The sequence below is a fragment of the Gallinula chloropus genome (assembly GCF_964237585.1).
Source record: "Gallinula chloropus genome assembly, chromosome: 30".
Taxonomy (NCBI): Eukaryota; Metazoa; Chordata; class Aves; order Gruiformes; family Rallidae; genus Gallinula; species Gallinula chloropus.
Genome location: NC_140115.1, coordinates 216,132 through 227,514, shown reverse-complemented (window position 1 = coordinate 227,514; position 11,383 = coordinate 216,132). Strand labels below are relative to the sequence as shown.

The 11,383-nt window shown below is 48.8% G+C and overlaps 1 pseudogene across 1 annotated transcript; it reads right to left on the bottom strand.

Moving 5' to 3' along the window:
* Positions 1-639: 639 nt before the first annotated feature.
* On the bottom strand, positions 640-6,374 carry LOC311202392 (olfactory receptor 14A16-like; annotated as a pseudogene). The gene is made up of 3 exons: positions 6,355-6,374; positions 2,119-2,147; positions 640-1,534 (listed from the first exon to the last, which is right to left on the bottom strand). The product of its transcript is annotated as an olfactory receptor 14A16-like (transcript).
* Between the last annotated feature and the right edge of the window lie 5,009 nt (positions 6,375-11,383).

Below are 11,383 nucleotides of genomic sequence, written 5' to 3'. Positions count from 1 at the left end.
GGTACTTTGGGTATTACTCCTGATTTGGACTTCTGGAGAGGTTTTTTCACTCTCTCCTTGGTATCTCTGGTCTCAGAAGAAAATACACCATGGGATCATTAAATATACAGAAATTCCTTAAAAGCATGTCTCTTCAAGTGATTAAGAAACACTTCTACAACTACTTGGATTTTAGTAAGACCATTACTGATGAAGATTTCAAAAGAATTTCCCATGGAGGACATTTTTTCAAGTCATGGGTATTTTCTGTCATGGCTCAGTTGATAGAAGTGACAGCAGCATCATGTGATGGATACGGGTCTCCTAAGGAGATCTGGACAGGCAAGAAAAGCAGTCTCTTGAGATCCAACCCTTTATTCAACACCTTGCTCTTTCCCAAGCCCACCAGTTCCCTTCCTGGCCTCCTGGGACTCCCAACACTTTTCCTGGCATCATCTGTGCTCACAGGCACAGTCAGATTTCTCTGACAACAAACAGCAGTTAAACATGATGCAGTTTATACCAATGAAATCTCTCTCCTCAGCTGCCTGCTATGGCCAAGCAGTCTTTGAAGGGGGTCAGCTTTCAGAGGAGATTCTCTCCTAGAACATTTTTATTCATATATATGTAAAGGTTACTTATCAACACAGAAGAAGATGATCAGTTGGTTATTGCTGAGAACCATCCAATCATCAGTTTCCACATGGCATCCTTGAGCTCCTGGTTCCTCATGCTGTAGATGAGGGGGTTCACTGCTGGTGGAACCACCGAGTAAAGAAATGCCAATACCAGGTCCAGTAGTAGGGAGGAGATGGAGGGGGGGTTCAGGTAGGCAAAAACTGCAGTGCTGACAAACAGGGAGACCACAGCCAGGTGAGGGAGGCAGGTGGAAAAGGCTTTGTGCTGTCCCTGCTGCGAGGGGATCCTCAGCACAGCCCTGAAGATCTGCACATAGGACACCACAATGAAAAAAAACAACCAAAAAATAAACCGGCAGTGACCACAATGAGTCCAATTTCCATGAGGTAGGCATCTGAGCAGGAGAGCTTGAGGATCTGGGGGATTTCACAGAAGAACTGGTCAACAGCATTGCCATGGCAGAGGGGCACTGAAAATGTACTGGCTGTGTGCAGCACAGCATGGAGAAACCCACTGGCCCAGGCAGCTGCTGCCATGTGGACACAAGCTCTGCTGCCCAGGAGGGTCCCGTAGTGCAGGGGGTGGCAGATGGCAACGTAGCGGTCATAGGCCATGACAGTGAGAAGAGAGGCCTCTGTCGAGATCAAGTTTAAAAAGAAAAAGAAAAAGAGTTGAACCACACATCCTGTGTAGGAAATGGCCCTGGTGTCCCACAAGGAATTGACCATGGATTTGGGAATGGTGGTGGAGATGCAGCCAAGGTCAGTAACAGCGAGATTGAGGAGGAAGAAGTACATGGGGGTGTGGAGGTGGTGGTCAGAGGCTATGGTGATGATGATGAGGCCATTGCCCAGGAGGGCAGCCAGGTAGATGCCCAGGAAGAGCCAGAAGTGCAGGAGCTGCAGCTCCCATGTGTCTGCAAAGGGCAGGAGGAGGAACTGGCTGATGGAGCTGCTGTTGGACATCTGCTGGGATCCAGTGTGGAGACCTGTCCAAGGAGGAAAAGGCACAATAACAAGTTAGGGAACTCTTCCTTGAGGAAAACCTCTTCCAATTCTTAGGCATTACCCTCATATTGACTCTGTTTCAGGAAGACTTTTGTCAGGTCCCTTTTGGGAGGTCTGCTTTGTGCTGTGTTGAGCGTGCCACTGCTGGGAGGAGGGTCAGCTGTGGGCTCTCAAGAACTCAGTCCTGCCTGGCAGCAGTCAGTAAATAGAAGGATGGTGTGATCTCAAACTAAATGCCCTGTGGACAGGAAGGAGATTTTCAGCACTGACACTCCAGTTTCACCCAAGGGCAGAGCAGAACTGTGGAGCTTTGATTTTTCTCCTGGTTGCAACTGAGGAGTGTTTCTTCTGTCAGAACTGCCTGACATTGCTGCTGCAGTGCCAGTGAAACCTTCCCCTGTGTGCAGAGTGGGGAGAGCTGCTCTGTCCATCAGCCCTGGTCTCAGCTGCCTTGTGCTGGACGCTCTGTGATTACTCCCCGGCTTGAGCTTACCATTTTTGGTAGGAGGGAAATCCTCAGTCCTAAAGATGGAGGTCCCAAAGTGAGGGTCACCTCAGGGCCAGCCCCAAGAGTGCATGTGCCCAGAGCACTAAGTAACTGTGGGATAAATGCAGCAAGGACAGGAAGGGAAACAGTGAGAAATTCTCCAAACTTCCAGCCAAGGCTGGAAGGACAGGGACAGACAGGAATTCAGGGGTTTCTCCTCATTGGGAGATGACCATACACTATTCTTTCATGTGTCACACTTTCCATCCACGGCTTCTTTCTGCAGCGCTACTGCAACCATGCCCAGGAGGAGACAATGATCATGCCTTGTCTCTCTGATGGTGCAGAAGGGCATCCCTCCCATATAGCTCTTTCTTTTCCTATAGAGAACCTGTCCTCCTGACAGACCCCACACACTGCCCCATGTCCCAGCTTTAGGAGATCCTTCCAGGAACGGTACCTTCATTGCCTTCATTGCCCTGCACCCACAGACATACCAGGGAGAATGCTGTGGAGATTTCTCCTCCAGTGAGCTCTCAGCATCCATCAGCTCTCTCAGCCTCACAGGTCTCCCCTTGGTGCCTACAGGCAGTGTCCCCAGCCCTGTGTGCTTGGCAGAGGACCTGCTCTTGGGCAGAGCTGTCTCTTGTTAGAGCGGCCAAGTTGTCATAGTTCCCTCCTTCCCAGGAGCCCAGCCCAGCTCAGCAGGAGAAGACCATTTCTTCTAAGCTCCCTCCTGATGTCTCAGCCCTCATGGGGATCAATCTACGATCTCATCTCTGAAATTTCGTCTCTCAGCTGGGGAGAAATCCTTCTGATCAGCAGACTCCTTTCCCTGGATCAAACCATACCTGTCAGGACAATCACCTTCCTTTGTCTGCCCATGAGACAGGACCCCCAGACAGGAAAGGGAAGGGGACTTTCCCCCTGTGAAAGGAAGGTGTTTAGGTGAGCATTTGGGCATTTCACAAAAACAAAATCAGGAAAAACAAATCTACAAAGCTCTGCTCTGCAGCTGGGGGAAGTGGAAACCACAATCCAGAAAAGATCCAATAGATAAGAAAAGAGAGACCTTCTGCTGCAAGGACAAACTGACAGCTGGAGAGTTCACATCAGAGCTCCATACAGCCAGGGGCACCCTCAGCCAGCAGGAAATGCACCTCCCATAAAGGACCTTCCCAATGTCTGATAGAACAGGGAGAGGCAGTCCTTGGGTCTCCAATAAGAACACTTTGCTGAGTGAAGAGTGACCCAAGTTCTCACTGCCTTGTTCTCCTTGCAGAGGTCTTCATGCAAAGAGGCAGAGAATGTCCCATGGCATCTTCATTCCCCACTTCCTCCTCCTGCCCTTGGCAGACACAGGGGAGCTGCAGTGGGTTTCTCAGTGCTGTGCTGCACACGGCCAATACATGATCCCTACCCCTCTGCAAAGGCAATGCAGTTCTTCTCTGCAATCTCCTAGGTCCTGAGCCTGGCCTGCTCAGATGCTTTCCCCTAGGAAGTGGTCTTCTATTTAGTACCTGTTTAGTTTTGGGGTGTTTTGTGGGCTACCTGTTGCCCTTGCACCTTTTGTTGGAGAGCTCTTGGTGGACATTTGTCAGGATCCACACCCAGATAAACTGCTTTGGCAGAGGTTAAACTCCCTTGCATTCCAACCGACCTCAGATTGCTCTGGGTGGCTGGGGCAGCTGGGCTTAACCCCTGAGTGATGTCCAATTAGGTGCTTTATCATGACCAGGTCTTCACAATTCTCGGGAACAAAATTAAGATTCAAAATGGAGTCAAAGTTTAAGTTACTTTATTTGGCCAACAACAAGCATGCAGGAGAAAGGGGGAAAGAAAGATAAAAGAATGATGGAGGGAGAGAGAGACAGAAAGAGAGAGAGAGATTGCAATATCTACCACCACGGAGCTGAGACATCCCATCAGTCCGAATCGACTTCACGTCAGGTGGGGAGTTCCATTAGTTGCTGGTTGTCATGGTTCAGCGCTGGGTGCAGGGGGGTTGCTCCACTGCGGACGTGCACACTAACGTGGCAGTTCTTCTTGGTTATATACAGTTCAATGATACTTATTCATTAGGTGACCTCATACCCCTGTACATATTCATAACCTGTCCCACTTTGTATTAAAATGAGTTCCAAGACGTGATTTCCATAAACTACTCCCAGCTGCGCCTGCGCACTGCTGTTTGGGGGTGGTCGTGGAAGGTCATGGGGATGAAGTCAGATGGCTCCTCTTCCTCACCGCAAGTAACCTGCTGTTTTGCGCAGACTCAGTTACCCCTTGACTCTGATCCCAACTACAAGTTGGGTTTCAGCAGGTTTTGTGTATCTTCAAGGACAAGGGGGAGCTTGAACTAGTTACAATGAAATGCTTTGCCTGCATTTGTGACCAATTAGAGACAAGCAAGGAATTAATGAACAGATAAGGAGGAGGGGGGGACTGGAACTTGTCAAAGAAGTAATTTTATTTCCACAGAGCACACAGTCCTTGAGTGTGTAATTTACTTAAAATATGGTGTTAGACTCAAACTTACGTCCCAACTGGTGTTTCTTCTTTATCAGTGAGGCAGAGTCCTTCAAGCCAGGCATTGTTTATGGGAGGTCACCACTGTGGCACTTCAAGCCATCCTGTTAGCAAGTCTTCCTTAACCCTTTACAAGCATCTTAATGCAATATTTCAGCAATGTTGAGACATAAGTCCACTGATACAGGCATTTGTTGAGGGACACAGTACGTCACAGGACGTCACAATGAACAACCTGCCTCTGTACCAGGGATGTCAGAATCAACAACCTGCCTCTGTCCGTGGAGCCTCCCACCCCATGCCTCTGTACCGGGGTGCTATAAAGGATAACCATCCTCTATACCAGAGGTGTCTTGCACCAGGTGCCTCTGTATGGGGGGTGTGGTAATCAAAAGCCTTCCTCTGTGCCGCGGGTGTTTTAACACACAGCCTGCCTCTCTACCGGGGATGGCATAACTGATCATTTACCTCTGTTCTGCATGCTGTAAAGGACAGCCTGCCTCTGTAACGGGGGTTTCTTGCACCCTGTGTGTCTGCACGGGGTGTGTTGTATTTAGCAGCCTGCCTCTGTAACGGGGGTGTTGTAATGGAAAACTTGCCTCTGGAGCAGGGGTATCTGGCAACTCTTTCCTCTGTACCGGGTGTGTCTGGCACCCCATTCCTCTGCACCAGGTGTGTCTGGCACCCCATGCCACTGTGCTGTGGTGCAGTAAAGGATGCCTGCCCTTAAACTGGGGGTGTCTTACACCCCATGTGTCTGTACGGGGTGTGTCGTAATGGACAGCCTGCCTCTGTACCAGGTGTGTCATAACAGACAGCCTCCCTGTGGAGAAAGCATGTCTTGAACCCCGTGCATCTGTACATGGGGTGCCAGAATAGACTGCCTGCCTCTGTACTGGGGATGTCACAATCAACAGCCTGCCTCTGTACTGGGGATGTCACAATGGACAGCCTGCCTCTGTACCGGGAATGTCACAAGGAACAACCTGCCTCTGTCCGGGTAGTCTCACACCCTGTGCCTCTGTACCAGGGAGCTACAAAGGACAACCTGCCTCTCTACCAGAGATGTCATAATGGAGAGCATCCCTGTGTATTGTGGATGTGGCAATGGACAGCCTGCCTCTGTACCAGGGGTGTCACAATGGACAACCTGGTTTGCTGCCACTGTTTTCATAATGGACAGCCTGCCTCTGTACAGGGTGTGTCTAGCACCCCTTGCCTCTGAACCAGGGTGCTGTAAAGGACAGCCTGTCTCTGTATCATGGGATTTCTTACACCCTGTGTGTCTGTACAGGGTGTGTGGTAATGGACAGCCTGACCATGTACCAGGTATATCAAATTTAGAAGCCTGCCTCTTTATCGGGGTGTTGTAACAGAAAGTTTGCTTCTGTAGCAGGTGTGTCTGCCATCCCATTCCTCTGCACCGGCTATGCCTAGCTCCCCATGCCTCTGTACCAGGGTGCTGTAAAGGACAGCTGGCCTTGAACCGGGGGTGTCTTGCATCCTGTGTGCCTTATACGACCTGGTTCAGGAATGGCACGGCAACCACCCTCAGGATGCTTGGGCCATCAGCACACAGACACCAATGTGGTGGATAGCAAATGGCATTTAATGGTGACTGGAACAGCATTATATAGCTTAGATTTATGATGTCACTTCCATCTGCTTACATCATAGGCTAAACGCTATTGGCTACCTGGAGGGGGGCCCTACCTTTCTGTACAGCACGACATCTTCCGACCACCAGGCCTTAACTGCCTACATTTCCCCCCTCCCTATGCTTAATTAAATGAACTAAAGTTTGAAGTAGCTTACAGTACTGATAGTATGAGGCATACCAGGTGAATGATAACTAGAGGTAATTAGGATAGTGGGCTGTACTAGGGATAAATAGCGAAAAGTAGGGGTAATACTTAGTAATTACATTCTTAAAGCAATTGTTGGTGTTCTACAAATAGAATGTTAAACTTTTCTAGCTGACTCTTGACAAATGATGCGAGCTTGTTCAGTATACAGGGTCCGAAAATTAATGCCATTATGATCATCGCGATAGGCCCTATTAGGGTGGATATTAGGGTGGTCAGCCATGGTGAATAGTTAAACCATGATTCCAACCATCCTTGTTGGGCCTCTCTTTCCCTTTTTCTCTGAGCTAACCTTTCTCTCAGTTCAGCCGTTGAATCCCTGACTATTCCAGTGTGGTGAGCATAAAAGCAACACTCCTCTTTCAAGGTGGCACAAAGGCCTCCTTGTTGCATGAACAGGAGGTCTAAACCCCATCTGTTCTGCAAAACAACCTCTGAGAGTGAGGACACAGACAGTTCTAGAAAGGTCATAGATTGCTCGATTTTTTGCAGATCTGCATCGATGGCGGTTTGTAGTTGAGACAAGTCTCGCTGCCGAGTCACCAGTGGGGTCACTCCCGTGGCTGTGCCGGCTGCTCCCAGGCCAAGCAGTGTTGCTATTGTCACAGCTGTCAGTATTTCTCTCTTTTGAAGTCTGTCGTCAGCTTCTCCCCAATGATAGTATATTTCTTCATCCGAATGATATAGGACCCTGGGAACAATCAAAATTTGTGCACAAAAGTCAGTTGCAGGGTTGAAACTCTCAAGGGACACACAGGGGGTCAGACCTGTCTGATGACAGATCCACATCTCTGATGCTGATGGAATTGCCCATTTACAGGTTCTATCAATTGCAATGGTTTCTGCACAAACTGCACTATTCCAGCTCGCTAAGGTGGCATTGCCAAAACATATGCCTTGGCCTCTAACCTGGTTCAAAGTGATTCCTCTCCATGGTGTATCCCACCTGCACTGAGTCGGATCATCATCCGATGAATAGCTAAAAGGAGTGTCGAGGGCGATGCCCTCATAGAAAGGAGGATAGACATCATAGCATAACCAACATGAGCTTGTGAGATTTGGGTTGGATTGATTCAATGACCTAAAGGTAGCATCGAACACACCAAAGAATGGTTTGTGGGTCAAATGGTGACAATGCATGACCGATTTACCTAAGGAGACCATTCGTTTAGCTGGTAGGGGACTGGTTGGGACAGAAGCAGGAATTGACAGGTTGTCTCTTCCTGATGATTATTGCTTTTGATCACGACATTGGGACCAATTGCCAAGATGCTTCTTAACTCCTGTTTTTTAATAAAAACCAGTCCTCCCTTATCCTTGCCAGATTCCCAGTACCTAAATCCCCAGGTTTTACCGATAGTCCATCCCAGGTCATTTTCATTGGTTACATTTAACATAAGATATTCACATAACTCTCTGTCCTTAGGTTTTATTGCCATCTGAATCCTCGAAGTTCTCACCCATGTTTGATCTTTGTACCTAAGGCATTTGTAAGGTCCGAATTGAACCTTTAGGTACTTATGCGGTCCTGCTCCTGGTTTCCAGTCAGAGGCTATGGTCTCACATCCCCAAGAAGGACAGTAGTAGTGACTTGGGGAGTTGCAATGAGATTTGCCAGGATTAAAGCTAGGACACAAATAGTACCTGACATCGCTTAAACAAGGCTTCACTGGGACTAGGTCACAGGGGGACACCTCAAAGCTCGGAGGCCCTGAGGTGACGATCTTTTGTAATATTTTCTGATCCTCCCATCTTCCTAGCACCCATTCCCATGGTTGATGTTCATACAGACCCATAGTTGGTGCGACAAACCCAAAAAGTAAAAGCACAGAGAACCATCTCTGCGCTTCCCACGGAGGTTGCTTCGCCGTTGTTTGGATTCTGCCAGCGTGGAACCTCCAAGTGCGAGCAGGATGTTTGCCGAGTTGTTGTTCTCCTTTGTCACCAGGGTGCACGGGTCACAAGGGCGTCCGATGATCTGATCCTGTGGATAAAAACTCACAGTTTTCATTAGTTTTATTCCGGAGGTCTGGCTTAATGGATTTAAGTGGACACCATTTAACTCTACCATCTTTTTTCACAGCAGCATAGCCTCGTCCCGTAAGGACCAACCTCCACCCTTGTTCCCATTCCCCTAGTTCATTCCTGATTATAACCAGTGGGCCTTCTTCTAACGCTCGTGTGGCCCAGTGTTTTTGAGTGGGGCTATTCACTTCCTCTCCCCTGGGGAATTGGTTTAGTGCTAATAGAGTAGTTGCCAACAGGCGTGCTTGGTCTCCTGGAGGAATGGTATTTGTAAATCCTTCTGCTTTCGCTAACACTTCTAACTTAGATTTTAGTGTTTGATTTGCTCGCTCGACTATGCCTTGACCTGTGCTGTTATAGGGAATCCCGTATGTCAGGGTGATACCCCATTTGTGAGCAAATGCCTGAACTGATTTAAAGACAAAGTTTGAGCCATTGTCTGTCTTAATTTGACTAGGAATGCCGAGCCATGCCATGGCTGTTAGCCAATGCTGGATGGTCGCTTTGGAGTCGACCTTAGAGTGTTGTGTAGCTACAATTACTCCACTGTATGTGTCCACAGTCACCGCTAGCCACGCTCGAGGTTTCAGCAGCTGGCAGAGCGTAAAATCAGTCTGCCACACCTCAGAGGCTTTAAGGCCTCTGGGATTGACTCCACTGCACCACAGTGGTGATTTCTGGCAGTAAGGGCACGTGGCTACTATGTGTTTCGCGTCCGCAACTGAGATCCCACATCTCCTTGCTAGTGCTTTAGCTCCGATATGGAGAGATTCGTGTAGCTGGCGAGCGCCTCTCAGAGTCCATAGTCCTTTTGCAGCGGTGTCTGCTTTGTCATTGCCTGTTTGGAAAAACCCTTTTACCGGGCTGTGGCTGTTGATGTGGATGACTGATATGGTGCCCTCTCGGGAAGAAAGTGCTTCTTCTAGCATTAAAGATATTGCAGACATTGACACACCAGGTCCTGACATGGCTAAGCAGAGCTTGGCTGCAAACATTGAGTCAGTCACAATATTAAGGTGCTCTGTTGGAAACAGTCCGCATGCCAGTACGATGGCCATTGCTTCTAGCTGTTGCACTGAAAGTGCATAGTCAGTCATTTTAATGCAGTGCCATTTTTCTTCTACTTGCCATACCCAGCCGCTGTTGAGGTTGCTGAGGATGCATCTGTAAAAACTGTTGGTCCCTGTTGGGGTCGGTCCAAGACTTTCTGTGGAAGGTTAATGTCAACAATTTTCAGCATTTGAGTCCAAGGGGGCTTTGCAATGTACCCGATTTCTCCACTGAATCCAACCAGGGCTATAGCTAGACACTCTGACATTGCCACTGATTGTGTTGAGAGCTGTTTGCGGAAGGGTAGGTATATCTTGGCTGGTTCAACGCCCAAGTGTCTTAGGGCGAGTTTTCTGCCTTTCATGATAAGGTTACCCAGGCACTCAACTCCTGGAGCGAATGCACGCGACGGCTTCCCCAGGACTACCCACTGTATTGGTTGGGCTTTTTCAGGGGGGCCCTGGGCTAGTGCTCCTACACCCCCTCCCTCTGTGAAATGTACATACAGGTCAAGTGGTACCTCTGGGTTCCATCTGTTGAGCGTACTTGATGGTATCTGTTGCTCGATAAAGTCGAGAGAGTTACTTGCTTCTGCTGTCAGACTTTTCTGCTCCCAACGGTGTTTCCCTTTCAAGAGATCATACAGGGGATTCATGATTTCTGGAGGGATCAGGACGATATTGCGAAGCCATTGCAAAGATCCCACTAACTGTTGCATGTCATGGAGCGTTTTAATGTCCCGACAGATTTTTATTAGAGGTGGGGTTACATAAGAGCTTGTTATCCCCACCCCCAAGAAACTCACACATGGGCCTTTCTTAATTTTCGCGCGCGCGATTTCGAACCCGTTCAGTTTTAGGGTCTCAGAGACCGTTGTTACCAGCTGGTCCACTTGACTCCCTGTTGGTGCAGCGATCAAGATGTCATCCATATACTGAATGATAGTCGCGGTTGGGTCACTGCGTCGTACTGGTGCCAGCGCTCGATCCACTGTGATTTGGCAGATGGTAGGTGAGTTGATCATTCCCTGAGGCAGCACCTTCCACTGGAAGCGCAGGTTGGGGCGTTGGCTGTTTGGGAATACAACCGAAAAAGCAAACCGCTCCTTGTCCTCCTCATGCAAAGGTATAGAGAAAAAGCAGTCTTTAATGTCAAGAACAGCACAAGGTTGCCCTTTTGGTATCATAGAGTTCATGGGCAGAAGTGTTTGAACAGGGCCCATAGGCTGAATTCTTTTATTTACTTCACATAGGTCATGCAGGAGGCGAAACCCTTGGCTGGTTCGTTTAGGTATTACAAAAACTGGAGTGTTCCATGGACTGGTGGAAGGCTCTATATGACCTCGCTGTAATTCACGGTCAAGTAGCTCAAGAAGAGCATCCATTCGAGGCTTTGACAGGGGCCACTGCTCAAGCCACACCGGGTCAGATGACTTCCAGGTCAGTTTAATTGGTGGAAGCGGGTATGCAGCAGTGGCCCTCACGGTAAATTTGTCACCTTAGCATTCAATAGGGCCAAAGCGTCCCTTCCCAGCAAGGGTGGGACTCCTGATATGACATATGGAAAGAGGGCGATGGGTTTCTCTGGCCCTCCTTCAGTACGGAGTGTGATTACTATTAATTGAGCACTCTTCCAGGTTCAGGAAACTCCCCCAACTCCACCCACCATGGGGGCATCTTCCAGTCTCCAGTGCGGGGGCCAATTTGTTTCAGGGATGACTGTAACGTCTGCTCCGGTATCAATCAAAAATGGGACACTGATGGTAGTGTCATCTAAAGAATAGTAAAGGGAGCAGACCCCCC